This window comes from Hippocampus guttulatus, chromosome 19 (assembly GCF_054856545.1).
Source record: "Hippocampus guttulatus isolate MCC_2025c chromosome 19, RoL_Hgut_1.0, whole genome shotgun sequence".
NCBI classification, from domain to species: domain Eukaryota; kingdom Metazoa; phylum Chordata; class Actinopteri; order Syngnathiformes; family Syngnathidae; genus Hippocampus; species Hippocampus guttulatus.
This window is the reverse complement of record NC_141279.1, coordinates 6,954,413-6,961,392: the sequence shown is the minus strand read 5'-3', so window position 1 is coordinate 6,961,392 and position 6,980 is coordinate 6,954,413. Positions and strand designations below refer to the sequence as shown.

The following is a 6,980-nucleotide window of genomic DNA, read 5'->3' as shown; positions in this document are numbered from 1 at the left end:
TATAGCCTAATGGTATACGACTGGCAGTCCTGACAGGTGAACTCAGGTTCGAGACAAGGCATTGGCGCTGTGCACAGTTTTCCTTCACATTCACCTTCTTTCTTACTATATATGGAGAAGCGGATATTGCAAATCTCAGACAATGGCCCAATGGTATACGAATCTGAATCCCCACTGGTGTACGCAGGTTCGATGCCCGTTATTGGCGCTATGCACATAATTTTATTTCCCGCTTCACATTCTCCTTCATTCTTACTCTACATGTAAAAGTAGCTGATGCAACTGTCAGACAATGGCCCAATGGTATATGAATGCGAGTCCCCACTAGTGAACGCAGTTTCGAGACCCGTTATTGGCGCTATGCACAGTTTTATTTCGCTCTTCACGTTCTCCTTCTTTCTTACTATACATATAAAAGGAGTTGATGCAGTTATCAGACAATGGCCCAGTGGTATACGAATGTGACTACCGACCGCTGAACGCATGTTCGAGCCCGGGTCTTCAAGTACACTTTTAAAAAATTTTTCTTCCCGGAAGTGACGTCATCAACGGAAACATATTTAAGCGGCGACAACGAGGCAATCATTCTTTCTCTCTTTCGACAGTCTCCGCTCGCCACACGCTGCTCCTGCTCCGCACGCCTGTCCACAAGATCACGCAGAACCCCAACAAGGTGACTTTTTACTCTTTAATAGCCTCTTAAAACACTCACATTTTTTCACTTTGAATGGAAAGCAGCAAGTTCAACGTGCTCGCACCTGGCAAACATGCAAAGCAAAAATGTTTGTTCGAGCATTGCAATTAACGTCTCCTGCGACCTTGCAACAAAAATTGTTTCTCCAACTTCCTAGGAAAGCTACGTTCACCGAGAAGGTAAGTAGATAAAACAAATTTTTAAATTCACAATGAAAGCCGAATTGATCTGCATGTTTGCATACTAATTGTGCCATTTCTGTTTCACAGGTACAAATCTTCAAATCACGTTTAAAATGGGAGACTTGCTGTGCGTTCCAATGCGCAATTTAAATTGTGAACCATTTGGAGCAAGCCCAACTAATTTGTCTCTTTTCTATCCACAGGCTTTGCATCTTCTAAAGAATGGCCAAATTGACAGCAACAAGGTAAAACTGACACATTTGAATACCGGTACATATCTGACTAAATCCCAAATGTGTATTCTCATTTCTGTCTACGCAGGCTCACCTCGACAGAATGACCCTTAAAATGGCTGCCATCCAGTGGAGTTTGGGTCTTCCAAATATGGGGTTGCCCAGCCACACTCTTGGAAGGTTTGAATATTTAAGAGTCAAGAGCGAACGTCACCGTGTCTTTCAGGCCACCGTGCTGTCGAAGAAGCGTCCAGCTCTGCTCTCTTCACAAGTGAAGCTGACTCTTTTATAGAGGTGTACTCGTAATTGAGCACAGGTGTCAAATCCAGAAATTTGAAAGTTTGGTTTAACCACAGGCCCTCCTACTCGGCGCACCTGTGGCTAAAATCAAACGGTGGCGGGGCTTTTTTCTGGCTCTCGCACACTGAGACAAATGATCAGATTCGCTGTCTGGCTTTCGCCGACCATGCTGATGATCTGATCATTTGAATCAGGTGTTGCACAAAGGGGGGAGAGTGACCCCAAGACATTTACTCAACATTGCGTTTGTCCCGCTCTCATCCACCAGGTGGTGCTGAAGAACCAGATAACACGTTGTGAAGTCGAGTCGTCCTCAAGGTTTGGGCCTGTCGCAAAATTCCAATCAAAGTCCTGGAACTGTTGGTTGGAGGCGGCGCTGGTGCAGGCCCTCAGGAAACGTGGCGTCACGATGTCATGCACGCCGTCAGGTGACGGAAGCTACAGAAAAAAGCACGGCACATTGAATTTTCAAGCACACTCACCTGCTTTTTCTTTCATTCTGCATGCAGTGCAGCTTCCAGTCAGACCCTCCGCCTGCTGGGCAAAGAGACAAATGCGACAAGCTTGTAGCAGGTCTTCACTGCTGCCTCCATTTTCAACGTTGCCGTTCAAAGGTATGAAAAGGGAGTTGACGGGTCTCGTTTGTGACATTGGCAGGCTTGGCCTGTTGGTGCTGATCATGCTGGCCCAAGTGTTGCAGCAAAAGAGTCCAGTGAATCAATCAGTTGAAAAATGAAGAGCTCGTGCGGCAGCAGCTTCGGGTAAAATGGAACTGCATTTTGGTTCGTAATTGGTGCCTACTCACCTGTACTTTGTCATCCAGATGAAGCCGGTGGTGTCTGAGGCAAAATGTGACTGAGCCATCTGCTGGTAACAAGGCTCATTTCATTTCAACAAGCATGTTCTCCGCAGAGTTGAAGACAATCCCCCCCCCTCAGGCAGCAGTGAACATGATCGGCTTCCCGCACAAAAGACCCAACAACTTGTCTCGCTCGAGGGTAAGTTTCACGCCGAAAACATCTTTGTCTGCACAAGACATTGACTTGCGTGTAACTCACGGATGTCTTTCCTCTCAGGTCAACGCACCTGTCCGACGTTCTTCTCACGAGCCGACCACTTCGCCATCCAGCGACAAGCAGACTGTCATCCAACTTGCAACTTTTTCCTCTGCTTTGTGATTGTCTGTTCTGCAAAAGAAATAAATCTTGATTACAAAGAACACTTAAACTCTCAACTTCATTCCTAAACACATCACAAAAATATAACTTATAACTTCCTTTTAAAAATTCTTTTTTTTCTAAAATTTTTTTTCCAAAATTTTTTTCTGGATTTTTTTCCCCCCGGGCAGAAATTTTGAGGAAAGTGGGTGTGGCACAGCTGGAATGGCGGCTCATGATTGGCTGATGGCAGTGGAAGTGGGTGGAGCATGGGAATAACGTGCTGTGATTGGTGGAAACAAGGGCGTGGATATGCAAATTAGGTGCGCTCTGATTAGCTGGGTCTTTATGAGGCGTGGATATGCAAATTTGGAGCAATCTGATTGGTCTGATATGGGAAAGCGGGCGTGGTTATGCAAATCGGAGCATTCTGATTGGTTATTCAAATGTATGCAAATGAGGGCATCGCCGTGATTGGTGGGTGCCAAATTGGGTGTGGTTTGGGCGAGCTTTGCAGAAAAATTTCTAAGTCCCACTTGAGTTTTGAGGTGAGAGCTGCACTTAGGTCACACCAGACAGTCTTTTCACTGTTCCCATCGATTTCACATGACCCAAAAGCTCAATTCTTGGAGTTTCGAGTCATGTGGAGACTAACGGCACAGCAGTGTTACACTTGTGGCCATACGAGTGACTGATGTGCAACTCTCTGCTCAAGACTTGAGTCTTCAGCTGCAGTGACCACTTAGCATGAAAGGCTTTGAGTGAGTTGAGGATGGACTTAGTCATGGAAGGCAAAGACTCAAATTCAAGTTCAACAATTTATTATCCAGAAAGGCAAACAGGACAATGTGAAAGCATTTTACCAGTCAATGTTTGCGTGGGCCAGTTCAAGTTGCACACACACAAACACTGACGACAGGCCAGAGGTGGGAGCAGCTTAAGTCTTGCATGTGCTTGACCTGCTCATGTGTGATGACACACCAAGGGGCACATGAGCACGTCTGACTTCTCTCACTGAGACAAAAACTAAGTGCCGTGTACTCCACAACATCATGATCACACTCTTCTGGTCAAGTTTTTAAATGACATTGAAGTGGGCCAAGTTAGTCATATACATATTATATGCGCACCTACACAACATTTTAAACTAACTTGGGCTACCTCAATGTTAAAAACATATTCCAGAAGTGCTTGATGATGTCATGTGTAGTTGACAATGTTGTGCAGTACACGACGCAGAAGTTTAAGTTGAGTGAGAGACAGGCGGGCGTACTCACCTCCACCTTGTGGTGCGACGTGACATCAGACATCAGCTCTCCAAGCACACAACAAGGCTCAATACTCACATGTGTTCATATGCAGGTTGGGCTCCCTTAAGCATGTCCTCCGAGTCTGTCGGCTGCATCTTTGGCCCAGTCGCCTCTTCTCTAGTCAGACAGAAAGAAAAACAAAAGTGGGAAGTCATACTCTTCTGTACCCCCCCACCCACAAATAAAAGTTTTTTTTGGTCGGTTTTTGTTATGATTTGTGTTATTCTTCACAGAATAAGTGGCAGACCTTTACTTCTAACACGTCCATTTCCAAATCTGCCCGCTCGCGGCTTTCTCTCCACACCTCATGTACATTGAGCAACCTCCTTTCAATCAACTGCTCAACTATTGAAAAGACTGAACGTCGTTCAACCGTCCACTAAAGTTCCCGTCAATTGGAGACAGCAACACTGCCTCCTCCTCGCGGACGAAAACGGGATCTCAAAATCATGAGAAATGCTCACGCCACACCGAGAAACACGCGAAAATCCTGAATTGATTTGGGGACTCGAAAACACGTGTGAAAATGACGAGTATATTTGTGGACATTATCAACACGTATTTTATGTAATTGAGTATTTATTTGATGAAACCCACAAATCTATTTCGAAAAACAATTGCAAAAAAGTCACGGATGCATTTGTGGGAATAGTTTGCAGACAAATCTGCCTTCATTTGTGAACTGGCCACCGTAGTTGTGTTTTTACGATAACTTCCATGACTTAGTAGCAATCAACAAATTAGAGGAGCGACGTGTGGTCATGATGCTCCGAAATTGTCTGCGTCATTACATTTGCATATAGTTCGTTAAAAGGTTAAAACTACTCACTGTGAGTCCGGCTTGTTGTCCGCCGAAAAACTTGCTCGCTGAACGGAATGTGGTACGCTTCTTGTTATTGTCCCTGTTCTTCTTCTTGGTAGATTGAATCTCCATGGTCTATATCGCCCTCTGCTGTCCAGGAGGCCACAAAGGCATTTGGCAAGAAATCAGAATCGGAATCAAATTCACCGTATTGGTCAAGAATGCAAAACCACAAAAGGAATTTACCCCCCACCCCCTTCCATTTACGACTCGTCCAGAGGAACATAAACAGAACAACAAAGACCAATATATTACCCCCCCCGCCTGACAAAGATACCCAGAGAGTTGTATTTTTTTGGTGGGACGACACTTGTAAAGTTGAGGGCCAGTTCAGTCGCAGGTTTGTCATTCCTATTGTACACCAGTAGACGGCGCCCTTACGTTTCGTGAAGACTTTTTGTTGTGTTGTTGTTTGGTTTGTTTTGAAGCGTAAACACTTTCGACGACGGGCGCGAGCCTCCCGCGAGTTTGCGGTCGAATTTTACAATGATTCTTCCTGCTGTTAGCTGACATTGGAAAATCGAAATCGGGTTGATTGTTTCCTCTTGCCAATGGCGAGCCTTCTGCTGGAATTTGAGATTTAAATGTTTGTGAGACTGTCCGGCTGTGACGGGCTGCTCCTGGTGGTGCAGCGGCTGGGAATTGACCGCATTGTGCTGCAGTTCATGCGGGTGTACTCGGAGCAAGGAGGCTACGACACGACCGGCGAGGCTACGACATGACCAGTTCCGAACACCCCCCTCCCTTCCAGCAGCTCAACACCACAACGACATTTTGAGTATATTCAGAAAAAGATAGCCTGCGGTCATTTTATACAATACATCAGCGCTTTCATAACGGCTGTCATCAAGCGGTTGGCAGAATTTTGGCAAATGATCCTGTGCCGGATGGTCAGGACGTCGCCCCCCGCCCGCCGACATAGAAGCCTCCTGTTGAGGCAATGTCGTCGTTGGGTAAACTTTGTTCTGAAAGTGGTTGAAGCGTATTGATTGGGACATATTCCGCAAGACAGTGAGAGGGATATCGGGGCCCTCAGAAAGTCATCCGATGTTTCCTCCTCAATCTGAAACGAAGTTTGATTTCACCGTGATCCTTTGGGTGTTGCAGGTACTTCAGTCCCGTTGGGACCAGCAGTGACCACCCCGCAACCATCCAGACGAGACTTGCGTCTCGACTGTTCCAGCGGAGTTGCCCTTGTCAACAAAGCTTGAAACAATGAATAAAGTTGTCTTACACGTTCGGAAGTGTGCGGAGGGATGTTTTATTTGCACTTTATTCACGATCACCAACAATGCAAAATGACTATCTCTTTGTGATAATCGTCTTCAATCTCAAACGAAGTTGGCTTTGTAAATCTCAGGATGGCATGATGAAGGCATGCAGTGGTTGAGAATACTGGCGGGGTCGAGGATGAGGTTTGAGTGCCTCACGTCGCCTCAAGGCAAGACAAAGCCCATCTCAGAAGTGAGCACTCCACGAGAGACGCCAACCGTCCATTCTTGTGATCAACCGCCTGTGATTACAAATTTTAAAAATCGAAATTTCCGTTCACCAATGGCCTCATCTCATGAAAAAAGACAGCGCGTGCTAGTCCTGTGAACCGAGTTCGAGCCCCACCATCTGCTCCATTTATAAATTTAGCAAAAATCGAACCCGGGTTTCCCGTCACGTCGTCCAAGGGCGAAGTTCGGACCAGAAGCGGATACTCCACGAGATGCACCCGCTCATGAATCGTTCCAGTTGAGGTCAGGTGCCTATCATAATATATAATTTTTTGAAAATTTCGCGGCAGAATGACCTAATGGTAAAAGAGGACGCGTCGTCGTCAGGCGACGCAAGTTTGAGCCCCACTGTCTGCTACATTTATAAATTGAGCAAGAATCGAATCCGGCTTGCCCGGGGGCCACGTCAGGTCTTTATCTATTCGAACACGCAGATGACTTTGGTCAGAATTTGGTTGGTCGTATTTAGATGATCTTATGAATACCAGAAGGGTTCAGTTGCTCGTGATAATAATTATATAAGTAAAAGTGACTTTTGTTACTGTCAGTCTATAGCCTAATGGTAAACCCCTGGGAGTCCCGACGGGTGAACCCAGGTTCGAGACCCGGTGTTTGCCCTAAGCGAATGGTCCTCTCCCACTTTACATTCACTTTCTTTCTTAGTGTACAGGTAAAAGCAAATGAGGCAACTGTCAGACAATGGCTCAATGGTATACGAATTGGAGTCCCGACTGGAGAAC

General features: G+C 45.9%; 2 long non-coding RNA genes across 2 annotated transcripts; both read left to right on the top strand.

Moving 5' to 3' along the window:
- The first annotated feature begins 440 nt into the window (after positions 1–440).
- Positions 441–2,630, top strand: LOC147189923 (uncharacterized). The gene is made up of 9 exons (XR_015097454.1): positions 441–451; positions 538–673; positions 1,080–1,121; positions 1,198–1,289; positions 1,678–1,837; positions 1,919–1,982; positions 2,067–2,170; positions 2,322–2,407; positions 2,486–2,630. It is a non-coding gene; the product is annotated as an uncharacterized LOC147189923 (long non-coding RNA).
- A 2,463-nt stretch (positions 2,631–5,093) lies between these two features.
- On the top strand, positions 5,094–5,977 carry LOC147189922 (uncharacterized). Its single transcript, XR_015104116.1, has 2 exons — positions 5,094–5,691; positions 5,846–5,977. It is a non-coding gene; the product is annotated as an uncharacterized LOC147189922 (long non-coding RNA).
- The last annotated feature ends 1,003 nt before the right edge of the window (positions 5,978–6,980 follow it).